Here is a 13,833-nt window from a genome sequence, read left to right as displayed (position 1 = left end):
AGCGAACAGGCGCGCCTCTGTTTTTACACATGTGGCCCGTATTGTTCCCCTGTCTGTAGCCCCGTTGTTTAAAGCTGATTATAGTCGGCCAGATGGACGCCCCGTGCCCACGCCTAGTCTGTGTGCGCTGCAGCTCCTCCCCCAGCGACTGATGCACATCTGTATGAGCGGCTGACAAAGAGATCCAAAGTGGGTCACAAAGACACACAAAGTGGGTCACGTCCCTATTTGTAGCAAATAAATAACACAAGAACAAGAGTGTTGTTCATATTTCTTACTTTAATCAACACAAACAGAATCTTCAACTTGATTTTCTTATGTTGTGTATCTTTCCGGTTTGTTTAGTGAACCTGTGGTCACAAGGCAGTGCCCCAGTTGCCGCCCCGGTTCTGGCCCTGCTCCCCGGACGGCTCCTTTGACCCAGGAGGCTTTCCACGAATCTGCTGAGTGATCGCGGTGGTCAATTAACACTGTGTGAATTGCTCCCGGTGAAGAGAACGGTCTCATCCGTAACACCAAGAAACCGAAGCCGCGGGTTCACCCGGAGTTCTGCTATAATAACTCCACAGACCTGGTACAATGAAAAGTGGGTTGTGGGCCAAAAACTATAATAGCGGCTATTGTGCTGGCAGTCACATGGTCGCTCAAGTGCAATATTCAGGAAGGCCATTTCATTACATCCAATAGAGCCTCAATCATGTGTAAAATTTGCAGTTTGAATGGACTTGCTATCATATCAATCAACAGAGGCTGCAGTGAGGCCTAATGGGGGCCATCTCTTCCTGCCGACCTGCCGATGCTTTTGTTCCTGTTACAGTATCAGAGTTTGATTTCATTTAGCATCCTTTAATCAAGACAGGCCTATCAGGCGTTTCTGTATCAATAGAGCTCCTGGAGGTTACAGACAGACAGACGTTGTTCTGTCAGAGGACGAAAATGAAAAGGCAGAGGTTTAGGATAAAATACAGCAGTGAGTCATGAAGGGGCGACACTGAAGTGAAACTAAACTATGAAGCAGTTATAACGACAGTCTGTGGTTAATTAAACAGTAGCGTACGTAAGTTCACTTCAGTTGTTCCTCAAAATCATTCATGCTTCTGTACAGAAAGTGAAATTATGATCAAGGGGGAAATTTGGCTTTCGCCACTTCCTGTTTGATGCCTAAAAGTATGCGTGTGCGCGTGTGCGTGCGCGCGTGTGTGTGTGTGTGCGTGCATGTGTGTGTGTGTGTGTGTGTGTGCGTGCGTGCGTGCGTGCGTGCGTGCGTGCGTGCGTGCGTGCGTGCGTGTGTGTGTGTGTGTGTGTGTGTGTGTAGCAAACAGAGGCCTTTGCATGTGCCTCCTTCCTACTGTACATGACGCTGCAGTGATGGTGATGGGTGCTGACTCTGAGGTTTCACAGGGAGGAGAGGAAGCTCCAGAAGGGATGTGATGCAGTCACCATCATAATCACAGCGATGATTCACAAAGACCATTTCAAAGAAATCGAGAAGCGTTACATCATTACTTGGATATCAATTTAATAGAAATGAGTTTTCGCTTGTCTTTGTCCACGAGTGAATCAGACTAACAACACTGTAGCAACTACTATTAGTCTGTGCATCATTTGTATAAAGCTCTACAGTATAAACCATCAGCTGTAGTTTGGCATTTTGACACTTCTTTAATCTGCCAATTATACAACGCAAAAGGGCTAAAGATTTTAAATGAATAATAATAACTAGGCTAATTTTTTAATTAAACCAACAGCCTCTGCTTTCCAGCTCCAAATGTTCATTATGGCGAAATGACATCATCTGTGGTCACACTTTTGGGCGTGTGTTGAGGGTTTGGACACATTTACTGAGTTTACAGATGTTGTGTTGAAAATAGGTGGTCAGTACCCCCACAAAACCCTTAATTTGCACTTTGTCTGCCTTGTTTTTTATTACGCTGCAAACAATTATGCATACAAGGAACATCCTATAAACGACACTATTATAAACATTTTATGACTGCAGACAATGTTTTCCCCAGCACAGGGACATCATAGGAAGTAAACGCATGACCTCATCACCCATATATTATATCTGGAGGTAAAATATACACGCTGCAAGGTGCTTGGCACAAAGTCCGCGCACCATGTGTCATTTTCCCCAACATGTTGTGTAGCGTGTTCAGTTCTAGTGCAGCTTTGCAGAACGTAGCTGTGGCTTTTGGTCTCTAGTAAAATGTTTTTTTTTTTTGTCTAGACACCGCTCCAAAATAGAAATGCTGAGTGTTAACTCAGTTTTCCCCACAGGATGAGTGTTTCATTCTGAGGAGCGAAAAGGGTCCCTTTATTGCATTATCCAACGTTCAGCAGACGTGATAGAGGAGCGTTGATGTGACTGGTGAGATAACATTTGTATCTGATGGAGATTTGAGGCATGAGAGTGAACCCAGACACCTAGTCACTGTACAGGCCTTGGCTTTTATTTCTCAGTCAAATGTGGTTAAAATGTGCAGTTTGTACTTTCTCGCCGATCTTTGCCCAGTTTTGTCTGGAAGGTGCTCGCACACGGGGCCCCGTGACTCAGGGCCCAGGAATCTCCCCCTTCTCCGCTAATGCACAGTGACAAACAGTGAGGATGGATCGAGGCCTCCAAATATTTTCAACAGGCTTCATAGAACAATCAATTTATCACAGGCGCCGGGTCGCGGCGCTGCCAAGGCTTTTAACTGCAGCACAAGACGTGGTCCGCGCTGGAGACTGATGGTCCAGACGAGGCTCTATTGTGAGCGACCCCGCTCGGCGCTTTGCAGACGGTGCCGCTCGGCCCTTTAGCCGGGTCGACGGGCTGAGCGGCACCGCTGCAGCGCCTTCTGGGGATGTTCTGAGCGATCCGCTCTGCTTTGTGTTAGTGCGCAGTCAACAGACAGTGGCGGCGGTCCACGCTAACAAATTGCAGCTTTAACTGTGGAGAACAGATAGTCTCCACTGTGATTCTGAGTAACGTCTGCTTCTCAATTCATTGGGGTGGCGCATAAAAAGTCTTCAGACGCCGCTGCGCTGCCAGAAGTGACATCACGCTGTGTTTTTTTCTTTTTTCCCCACTACGAGGCAGACTGCGGCGGCGCGTCGAGGACGTTGACATGACAAAACCACCTCTGCTCACAAACCTTCTGGCGTCGACGCCCTGCAAATGCGTGCGGTTTGACGTGCGCGAGCCGCCACTCGTCCCCGGCCGCGTTTGATGATGATGGTGCAGGTCTCCCCCTGTAGTGAAGTCAAACTGGGCAGAGGCAAACAGCCGGAATAAAAAGGCATTTATTGGACTGGAGGTTGAGCAACTCTCGTAATAAGTAAGAGCTGTGGATGACCTTCTAGCATAAAGTGTCCCTTGTTAAAGATATATTCTTGTTCTCTAGTTTTCAGTTGGAATTAAATATTAAGCTTGTTCGTGACCACATCGTATACTCGATGTCCTGGAAGCCTTGAAAAAAATTAAAGAACAAACATTTACATTGTTCCACTTTACGTTTATGGCATTTGTCCCAGACAATAGAGGAATGATTCTGAATCATCATTATCCTGTATTAAACATATATATACAACATGTTTCCTTTTGGCAGTGGCTCTGATTATGAACTGCAGCGTTCCATCGATTGTCAGCTCACTTGTGCCTGAGCCGCCCCACGGAGAGATTTACGTTTCAACAGCGACTGAAGATAAAGTCGAGGCCTTTGTGTCTGTGACAGATGGAATGCAACCAGGAATTAATGGCCTCACGCAGCCAAACGCCGGGCTTTGATGATCACGGGTTGTTTAGGCACCAGATGAAGACGGGGCTCCGGTCGGCGAAACGGGGTCTGCGTCACGTGTTCGCGACCCGATCACCGCTCGCGGCGGTCCCTGTGTGCGACACCGTGAAGCAGGCGCCTCCGACACCCCCCGCGCAATCAGCGCTCGTCCCTGCGGTCGTCGCAGCGGTTAACTTTCGAGTTCGCTGTTTTAACCCCCCCCCCCCTCTCACCGCGCATCCTTCAGACTGAGTGGGCGAGCGCGAGGAGCTGTAGGACGGGCAAAGATGAAGGAGGAGGAGTGTGTTTGCATGATTTCCCCCCCTCACTTCGCCTCTGTTCCCTTGTCCTCACTCCGCAGGCTTTAACAGAGGAGCGCTTCAAGGAGAGGCTGGTCGCAGTCAGACAGGGATGGGCCTGAAAGAGGCGTATTGTGAGGTCACATTCTTCCCAAATGCAGGCAGGAGCCAAGTCAGTAGCTGGCGGAATTACCCCCATGAATCATGTCCATTGTGATGCCTACCCAGGATGAGAGCATGGAAAGGAATTAGGTATGGCACAGCGTTATCAGCTCCCCTCGCGGAGCCGGTCAGCTTCCTGGACCGTCCCCATCCGTGCACACGCGCCGCGTCCGTGAATATGGAGTTCCTCCTCTGCCATGTGTTGTTACTTAAGGGCGCGCTGCAGCCAAGTCACTGCGCACTTTTCCATCCACGCCCATCCTCCTGTCTGTGCACTTCCTTCCCTCCCATTTACCCAGAGATCTTTGTGGTAGGTCCCGGAGTTCAGGCAATATTAGGTTGCACCTCCTAAAACATGTCGGGCTCCGTGGTGAAAATTAAGGAATGGAAAAATTATGAAATCGAACATTTTGCTCGAGGCCCTTTCAGGTTCACGCCGGGAAGATGAGACGGATGGAAACACGGTTGACAGCTTTTATCGCACCGGGCTTATTTTTCATGTACGGCTCACTTTTTGCCTCTTGAACCGCTCCGCGTACGCTCCACGTGTGTCTTGGGTGGTATCTTTGGTTTTCGGATGGAGCAGCTGTCTCAGCAGTGAAGTGAAGACGACGCGAGAAAGCAAATATTTTCTCAGCACCAGCTTTAATGTATCATAATTTCATGACTTTGCATGTGGTTGCGCCCCCCCGTCTTTGCTATCTGTGTCCTGGGGTTGGAGACTATGACAAATGAAGTGAACATCGCGGAGGACGCGTCCTCAAGGTCCTGGTGATGGATGGTAAACAACTCCGCAGCTCGCATGAATGAGCTAACAGAGACGTGGCCGGTGCCGGGACGTCCCGTGTCAGCGTTTCGAGCCGTCCGTGAGAACAAAGGAGGCAGGAGGGAAAACATTCATCATTAGGCATGAATCAGTCCGTTCGTGTGGTTGCATGTGTGAAGTTTCATCAGCGCTCGCCTGCAAAGGACGGGGCGTGGGCAGAAGTCGCCCCCCCCACACCCCCCTCCCTGCCCTCCGCCTGGGAAGGGCAGGTCGCGCAGGGCTGGCAGAGCCCCCATACCTCATAAGGGCAGGACGCAAGCACTGACTGCATGCATCCGGGGAGTGAAGACTCTGTCATAACACAGCTCGCCGCAAAATCAAATAAACACACGGGACGGCGAAAGGGGGGGGCGGGGAGAGATAAGGACCGGGAGGGGGGGGGGGGGGGGGGGGGGGGGGGGGGGGGGGGCAGGGGGCAGGTAGGAAAAACAAAGGAAGGCAGGACGTGAAGCAGGGTGGTGCCTGGAACAGCCCCCCCAAGTTGATTCCTATTGAGTAAGCCCCGAGTCCATTAGCCCAAATAACATCCAGGTGCTGCTGTGGCTGTGGTGGCTTTTTTCACCCGGGTGTAAACGACCTGCTCCTTTTCATGCTGCAACACAGGAGGCCGGGAAACGGGCCAGACGAGCCCGGCGTCGACCCGAGCCGTTCCCCCGTCTTCCTGATGCCCCGCGACACCCAAGTCCCGTCTGGCGCCCGCTCGGTTCTGGAGGACCCGCTCGGTTCTGGAGGGCCCGCTCGGCCCGGCGGGTAAGACCTCCCTCCGCGAAGCGCTCCCTTCCCACATCTGAGGGGCCCTGAGCTCACACCAAAACACTCCGGGTTTAATGAGGGATCGGAGAGAGAGAGAGAGAGAGAGAGAGAGAGAGAGAGAGAGAGAGAGAGAGGCGCAGAAAGAATGTTTGGCAGGAAAAAAGGTGGAGGGATTTTTCAAAAGAGCCACAGTGGATTTATTTGACGGAGAGAGAAAGGAGAGCAAGGGGGAGGCGAGAGACGTTCTGGACGTGGAGACAAATATGTGCACACGGAACCACATTACACCCATGTTACCTCTCATTACCTCCAAATAAGCAGCACTGCACCACAGCTGGCTGCTGTCTCTCAGTAATGACCACTCTACTACAAATGAGTGGCCGTAGCCAAGCCCAGTCTCTCTGGCCATTAGGCCTGAACTGTGAGTCCAGGGTCCGACTGAGATGTCATTACACGGCGTTTGAGCCCACTATTCATGCAGGCCATAAAGTCCCCTCCATTCCTATTCTCTGAGTTGTGAAGTGAATGTAAGTACTGTAGATTACATCAATCTGGTTGCAAAGTGCAAGAGCAATGCATTAGAGACCTTAGAATCAGGGGAACCTTTTTTTGTGGAGGACACGCTAAGGTGTGACTGGTGCTGACGCGGGTACGCTGCATTTGGAGCTTGAGGAGCGCATGCAAATGAATGATTTATTAAAAGTTATTAAATGTCCCTCTGCCTTCCCTGTGTTAGAAAATGACTTGATGAGCTCATCTGGAGGCGCCCACCAGCTCAGGCCATGCCATCTACTGTAGCTGCTCCAGGGAGGTCTGGCTGTTCCAAAGCTCTCACTAGTACAGTACATAAATTCAAACATCATTTCTTCCAGGAAATAATGAAAAATATTTGCTCCGTGCGCTTCAGGTCATCCAACAACTCAGTGAAAACAGTGACTGATGACAGCAGCCTCGACATACACTAGAAGTATTTCTACCTGCTCTCAAAGTATGTGAGCGAGTCCTGCGTGGAGGGCTTTGCGTGTGTGCTCAGGTGACTGTACATACAGTAATTTGGAGGCGCTCCATCACTCGGCTCCTCGCTGCCGCCCTGACGCCTGCAGAGCTCCATTCACCGTGCGTGTCAAAACAAGCAGCGCCGTCCTCGCGGGTAACGATCCTTTGCGCCGCCTTTCTCTCTTCCCCCCGGTGTTTGCGGCCGAGCTTCGCCCCCGCGTCGACCCCCGGGAGGACGCGTTGGGGAGAAACCAGGCAGACGCTCGGATGTGGCGTGTTGACGTGATGCGGGACCGGCTGGAGGTCGAGGTGCGGCGGCCTCAACTCGCCGTCCTGAGGTTTACAGCCTTAAAACAGCCTGACAGACGAACAAAGCCCACGCTCTGATCGCTGAGCGCTCTGATGACTGGGTGCATGTCATCCATAGGAACTGATCTCATGTATGTTTGCAGTGTCAGTGATCCTCTGCACTGTACCCTATAGTTGAGCCCACTACAATGTTGAGCATTGTTGAAGGAGTGTGTGGAATCTGTGCAGCCCTATCGCCACTGTGCGTCACTTAGTGGATCGCTTTTAGAGCTTTTTGAGCGAAATGTGCGGAGGAACGCACAGTTTTAGCGGTTCGTGCTTGTTGTGTGCATAAAATCGATCTCCACCTGGACGCCTGCAGGACGTTACAGCTGGGGAGAAATATTATTTACGGCCGGTTTGACAGAAGCTCATACAGGAACTGTACACACGGAAGCCAACTCTAAGTACTTGGCATAAACACGCGGAGAGAATAAATCCCAGTTCAAAATAGCTCCTTAACATTATAGTGAGTTCATTTTGATTGTGTGGAGCACAAAACAAATGTACCAACCAGCGCCCCTGTGTGATCTGTCAAAAGCCGGTCCAGGAGGGCTGGTGACTGTCGTCATGGCCAACCCTAAATCCTTCCATTTTCCCATCATTGCTATTACACAAAGAGAAAGCGACAGATCAGCGAACGCCAAGCGTGTATTGACAGGTCATATTAGTTTTTGGCAAAAACTCGAGTCATTTCTGGAATGGCAGCACGGCCCCAGGGCTGGGCCTGAATAGCAGGTGATCATCACATTAGGCGTCTAATTTTCTTCAGGCTAACGTTCAATTACAGGTGGAAAACGTGTTGTGTCCCACTTCCAGTGCCACATTCTCATGCGATATCAGTCGGAATGCTTCAAAAGGCCCGGCTGCAGGATTTCAACATGGATTTCATCACCTCCACTGGGAATGATGGGCTTCTTAGCGAACTCTTGCTTCTTCTGGACTCGTTTGGACCCACGGACTTCAGAAGCGTACGTATCACCCAGCCCCGGGTCACTGACAGGTGGCTTCATACGGATCACACTTAATATTTCTGTACCAGCTGATTCCCTTAGTGAGTAGCTTGTGCTCCTCTAGTAAACTAGAAGGCATTTTGAAGCAGGACCAGCTCAATGAAGCCGCTCTGCTGCCGTTTTCAAACCTTTCACACACAACATCCTTTCCAAAGTCAGACGCATGTTTACGTGGCTGCTTTCTCATCGCTGTAGTCTGGAAGGAACCAGACTGGAGCTGCTTTATCAGTGCCGAAAGCGTCAGCACGAGGAAATACCCAAAGACATAATAATCATTAGATAATTACAGCAGGAAAGCGGGCATTGGATCATCTCATGTGTATTCAGTGTGCGACTCTGGAGGCACCTGTGATCCATCAGGATGCCATTAGAGTATAAAGAGATCACATCCAGGATCCCGCTCACATCCTGCTTCTTTGTGTGTGTGTGTGTGTGTGTGTGTGTGTGTGTGTGTGTGTGTGTGTGTGTGTGTGTGTGTGTGTGTGTGTGTGTGCGTGTGTGTGTGCGTGTGCGTGTGTGTGTGGGGGGGGTCACAGTCCGTGTGTACTGTATATTCGCAGTGGAGGAGGATGGGCACCAGGCTCAGTTGTTTTGTTTTAATCAGCTTCGCCTGCAATCACGCCACTCAGACTTGGCAGGCGACGGGACTGGAGATGGGCCCGGCGCGGGCGAAACGACTTCCTGTTTCTCTCGCCCTCGCTCGCCCGCCCGCTCCCGACGCTCTGACTCATGGCTGGGGAGCGGCCGTGCATTTGAGTGTGAAGACGAGGGGAAGTGAGCTCACCGCTAAGCCGACCTGGCCCTCTCGGGGCCAAATCACTGCCCGCTAATTAACCGCAGAGGGGCCCCTTCCCAACAACACCCTGCAGGGAGCCTGCTCGCCGCTGGCTGCAACCGCTTATATTTGGACGCATCTACTGCGTGAGGGAGACGATAAGACGCGCACGCCATAATTCTCTCACTGCACCTGATGTGTCCACTCAGCAGTTTGAGTGACATCAGTTATTTTCCTTGAGGTGATACGACCGTGTTGCCTGTGTTTCCATGACAGTGTGTGCAATGTATTCCAGATGGATAGGTGAAGCCAAACATACTACATTACACCAGCGTCTGGTAGAATAATCGTCCACCACCTCCAAAATGCTTTCTTTGGATGCAGAAAGGAAGTGATGATCACGATTTACAACAATCTGCTTTGATTTCTGGAAATCTAGACCACCACCTTGTCTTGGCTGGCTGCGACTCTCAAACTGGCAGGACGGGAGTCTCTGGCTTGCAGCTAATAGGCTGAAAAACAGCCAAGCCCACCCACACCTGACAATCCCAAATAACATCCAGCAGAGGAAACCAGAAGGCCACATTAGCAGAACGGGGACTTGCTCTTTTGATTTTTACACACTCCTGAAAAGACCGAGTTCGCTCCACAAGTTTGCTGCAGAGTCTGTTTTGTCTAACGCTACCAAACATCATAGCGTGTGTCAGTCTGGCTCACGAGTGAAGAAAGTGCTGATTCACAGACAGTTTCCAGAGAAGTGAATCCAAGAAGAACTCAAACATAAGGACTCCAGTCAGAAGAGTAGGAGAAGGAGGAGGAACAGGACCTTGAATAAACTCTACTACGGTGCAACATCTGTACACAAAGGGAATGAGCGCATCATTGTCTTCGTAGTTTCTATTCGGACTCTGTGGTAGATGCAGGTCAGTGGAGATGCACAGTGTCACATCGACTGATGGTCGCGCTGCTTCCTGCTGCTTCCTCTTCTCAGTTTCATCAGGTAAATGTCAGATCGTTTCTGTTATGCTTCGTGTTTCTTTTCCATCATAGACCACATTGGGGATCTTTATACAGTATGCAGACGTTGTCTTATGGGATTTGACTGACATTTTACTATTAATCCAAGCTTTATTAAAGACAAATTCAATTGACAATACAGTTAATCCTGTAATAACGTTTCTATTGTCCCTTTGGAGCTCCCTCTGCAGTTTAAAATACAATCACTGTAACTATCTGTTACAGCAGAGCATGAAAAATGACCAAAATTGAGAGCTGCATGACAGCTTTTGACGGGAAGCCCATTACAGCTTTGCATCATGGGATATGTCATCAGTTCTGCAGTTGGCATGGCACCGTGTTGATGTAATATGGCTGTCATTATCTTCCACAGCCCCTGCCAAAGGAGGAATACCCTCTCAGATGTCAAGTCAGATCAGCGCTGTGGAAAACCGCACGGGCTCCATGAGGCAATTTGTCACATTTGCAACATGTGGCACCCCACCAGCTGCAGAGACATTTATTATTGCCCTGATTGGCCCTCATTAGGAGAGCAATAACATGAGTCTCCACAGTCCCACTCATCATACACAGATTGCATTTTCCTTTTTTATTGTTACATTCAATTGTTGGCTCCGGGGATTACAATCATTTTTGCGCCGCAATGACTTCCACGCTTTGAAAAAAGGAACAAAAGCACTTTAATTGCCAAGACAAATAAATGTACAGGAATTTGTCTTGGCGCTATTAGTGCAGAGACAGATGGACGATATACAGAGTTTAGGAGAACCCACTGACAGACATAAAGCAGAGAACGGACAATCAGACCTCACATACTGTGTCTATATATACAGTGTGTGTGTGTGTGTGTGTGTGTGTGTGTGTGTGTGTGTGTGTGTGTGTGTGTGTGTGTGTGTGTGTGTGTGTGTGTGTATTCTGAGGTGCTGATGAGATGTTTTTCCCCTTTGAGCAACATCATGTTGCACAACCATGTGAGAATATACTGTAGTCTCCTGGAACCAGAGGACGGGGTGGGATCGCTGTTAGGAGCATCCGGAACATACCTTTGTGTTGCGATTGCACCGGGATTCAACTACTTGGGCTACAAACACACGCAAATGTGCACCGCATATGAATTAATGCAAACTACAACCACATGAAGCCGATGGCAGGCGAATGAAAGAAAGAGAAAATAGACAATGACTGCAGGGTCTGCTGTAATTAGAAGCAGTGGACCTGCTGGAAATACCCCACTGAACCCATGAGACCCACTTTGTGTCTCTGCTCAGGCATCTATACTGCATCTATACTGTACGTACTTGCAGCGCGACGCTTGTGCAAATGTGGGTGTGCATTCTTGTATGTGCATGCACAGAGCTCCAAAGGATTTAGTTTTCCTGGCATGACCACTATGTTAATACTTTTAAACGCCCAACTTAAAAAACGGGCTTCTTGTCAGACTCTTCTGCCAATAGCTGTTGCGATTTCTCTCCCATGCTGAGTGAGAATTAGGGGTTGGGAGTCTGTATCCACAGTGAGAGCGATAGAGGCCCAGCAGGGATGCCAGAACCCTTCCTCCAGAACCACCTCTGGTTAATACGTCAGCAGAAAAATTATTATTAACTAAAAAAAGGCCAAACAGGTTCATTAAAGCTGTGGGTTTTATTGATTCCATGACATCAGCTCTTTTTAAAGTAAATGTGCATATTTAAATACATCACCTGCAGAGGCAAGAGACGGGGGTTTTTACAGAGAGCACAAAGGAATCAACCGCTCCATTCTTGTGAAGGACACTCGTCCCCCTCAGCTCCGTACGTTCAGCCCATCTTTCAACCTGCTCTCAGCATTGTTCCCCAGCAGCTGGCGAGCAGCAGCGCACACCTGGGTAAACACGCGCTGGAGCCCCTGGTCTCGCTCAGCGCTGGAGCTTGCCGGCCTCGCCGCAGGGGCCTCGAACCGGCGCTTGTTCGCCCGACGCTGGAGGGACCTCACCCCCGTGTGAAACCTGATCATACGCGCTGCGGTGATGTCACTCTCTCTCTCTCTCTCTCTCCGCACACTCATCACTTTCCCGTCACACCTGACCGGCGCTCTGCACCGCGTGGGCCGACGGCCTGCTCCTGCGCTGACCCTTCCCTCCATCGCAGCCTTGGCCTCCAGGTGCTGGTGACTTAACCCCTCGCCTGTAAAACAAGAGCAGGAGAAACACCCTGTTGGGATGACTACATTGGTGGCCTCGTCCTCCCACGGAGCGGAGGTTGGGCTCAGAAGGCCGACGGGCACCAGCGGCGACTGCAGCTTCATTTAGCGCTCTGCTAACACCTCCCTCACCCGCCGCACCCCCTGTGGGCCCCCCTGCTGTTCCCACTCCAAGCGGGGAACTCCATCTTAGGGGGGGGGGGGGGGGGGGTCGTTGGATTTCACCATTATTTATTTATTAGTGTTTAAATGCCACAGCACCCTGGCAAGGACTTTAATGGAGGTGAGACACTCCCATGTCGCACTGCTCCCCTCAGTAAAGTTTTACAGCGTCCCACCACACGCTCCAGAGAGGCCAGGGGAAAGTGACGCCATGCGCTAGGAAAATACTCTGTACTCACGCCTGGACTGACGCTCGGCTGCAGCAGCCTCGGTGGCTGTGACGTATCTTTAAACTGTGGTTTCTGATATTGCTTTTTGTTCCAAGCCGCTCCGAATGTGAATGAGCGTCGCGGCGCACAGGCAGGAACGAGCGCCAACCTCCACGTCCAGTCTGTGTAAACGTGAGCTCATCAGCCGGTGTCTGTATCTGTTTCCCCTCCACTACAGCTAATGGATCCCTAGTTTATCACATCGATTCTCTGTGTAAAGCCCCCCCCACCCCGTCATCCCACCCACCTTTCCCTTCCCTCATATGGCCTTGATGAGATCCAGACCTTGTGTGGAAGCATATTAAAGTGGCCCAACAGTGTCAGCAGGAGAGCTAAATGGAAGGTAATGAAATCTTTTGAACCTCTGTTACATACATAACAGTTCTAAACACATCCAGCTGGGTCCAAAGTTCAGGGAAGACATAAAAGCACCTTTGCATGTTACCTTGCAGTATGATAATAGTGGAGCACTAATAAAACTACTAAGACAGTCCACAATCAAAGGGCCCAGAGGAAGGACTCCCTGCACTTCTTACTGGCTGCTAATGGCCTGTGTGTGTCAGAGACCACGTATCTGACGGTCGTTATCTGCCGTGACACCCACCCCGCGTTGTAAAGAGGGGGAATGTTTTCGGCGTTGGCGATTAAAGTCCATTAACTTTGGGTTAATTAAGGAACAAAAGACTCGGAGGAGCAGTAATTACCCCGTACCTGCCTGGTGGCTCAGCCTCCGAGCGGCGCAGGCCGTGCGCGTCATGGCAGCCAGATGTCTCCGCCGCCGGCTTTTACGGGACTTGGGCCGCTGACATCGGCAATATGGCCGACCGCGCGGAGAAGAGCTGGACGGACGCGGCGGCGCGTGCGCGCACGCGTGTGCATGTGCGCGTGTTCCCTGAGCTATGCATCGGCTGCGGCATCTCAGCCAGCGCGCTGCGGCGTTTCGACCGCACACGATAAATATGAGCTTGTGGCGCGGCCGCGGTGCCCCAGGAATGCTCACATGTGGTCGAGCGGCTCTCACCACCATTGACAAGCGAGTTAGATGGCTTTGGTCATCAAGATTCCTGGTGGGGAGAACTACATAGGAGGCCATTTGACTTTTAGGGCCTGAGGCCGTGGTTGCCAGTGCCAGTTTCCTTTCTGACTCAAGTATCTTGCTAAAGCGTGTTATTTGTTTACTCTGAACTCCAACAAAGCAGCCAATCATGCTATTGTTTACTGGCTGACTGATCTCAGCCAGGGCCAAAAATGTACTTAATCACCAGTTGCCAGCA

General features: G+C 50.6%; 2 long non-coding RNA genes across 4 annotated transcripts in view; both read left to right on the top strand.

Annotated features, from left to right (window-relative positions):
- LOC114870591 (uncharacterized) overlaps positions 1-2,825 on the top strand; it is an 89,397-nt gene extending 86,572 nt beyond the window's left edge. Inside the window, exons 4-5 of the long non-coding RNA XR_008692531.1 lie at positions 60-211; positions 346-2,825. This is a non-coding gene — a long non-coding RNA (uncharacterized LOC114870591). The remainder of the gene's footprint in view (positions 1-59; positions 212-345) is intronic.
- Positions 2,826-5,449: 2,624 nt separating this feature from the next.
- Positions 5,450-10,756, top strand: LOC129603003 (uncharacterized). 3 transcript variants are annotated; one of them, XR_008692527.1, is made up of 4 exons: positions 5,450-5,543; positions 5,652-8,116; positions 9,373-9,933; positions 10,324-10,756. It is a non-coding gene; the product is annotated as an uncharacterized LOC129603003 (long non-coding RNA). The 3 variants fall into 3 exon arrangements; XR_008692526.1 differs by having other exon boundaries at positions 5,460-5,798; positions 6,538-8,116; XR_008692525.1 differs by having other exon boundaries at positions 5,460-8,116.
- The last annotated feature ends 3,077 nt before the right edge of the window (positions 10,757-13,833 follow it).

Source organism: Betta splendens, chromosome 15 (genome assembly GCF_900634795.4).
Source record: "Betta splendens chromosome 15, fBetSpl5.4, whole genome shotgun sequence".
NCBI lineage: Eukaryota > Metazoa > Chordata > Actinopteri > Anabantiformes > Osphronemidae > Betta > Betta splendens.
Note: the sequence above shows the minus strand (reverse complement) of the source record. Positions and strands in the feature narration are given on the sequence as shown.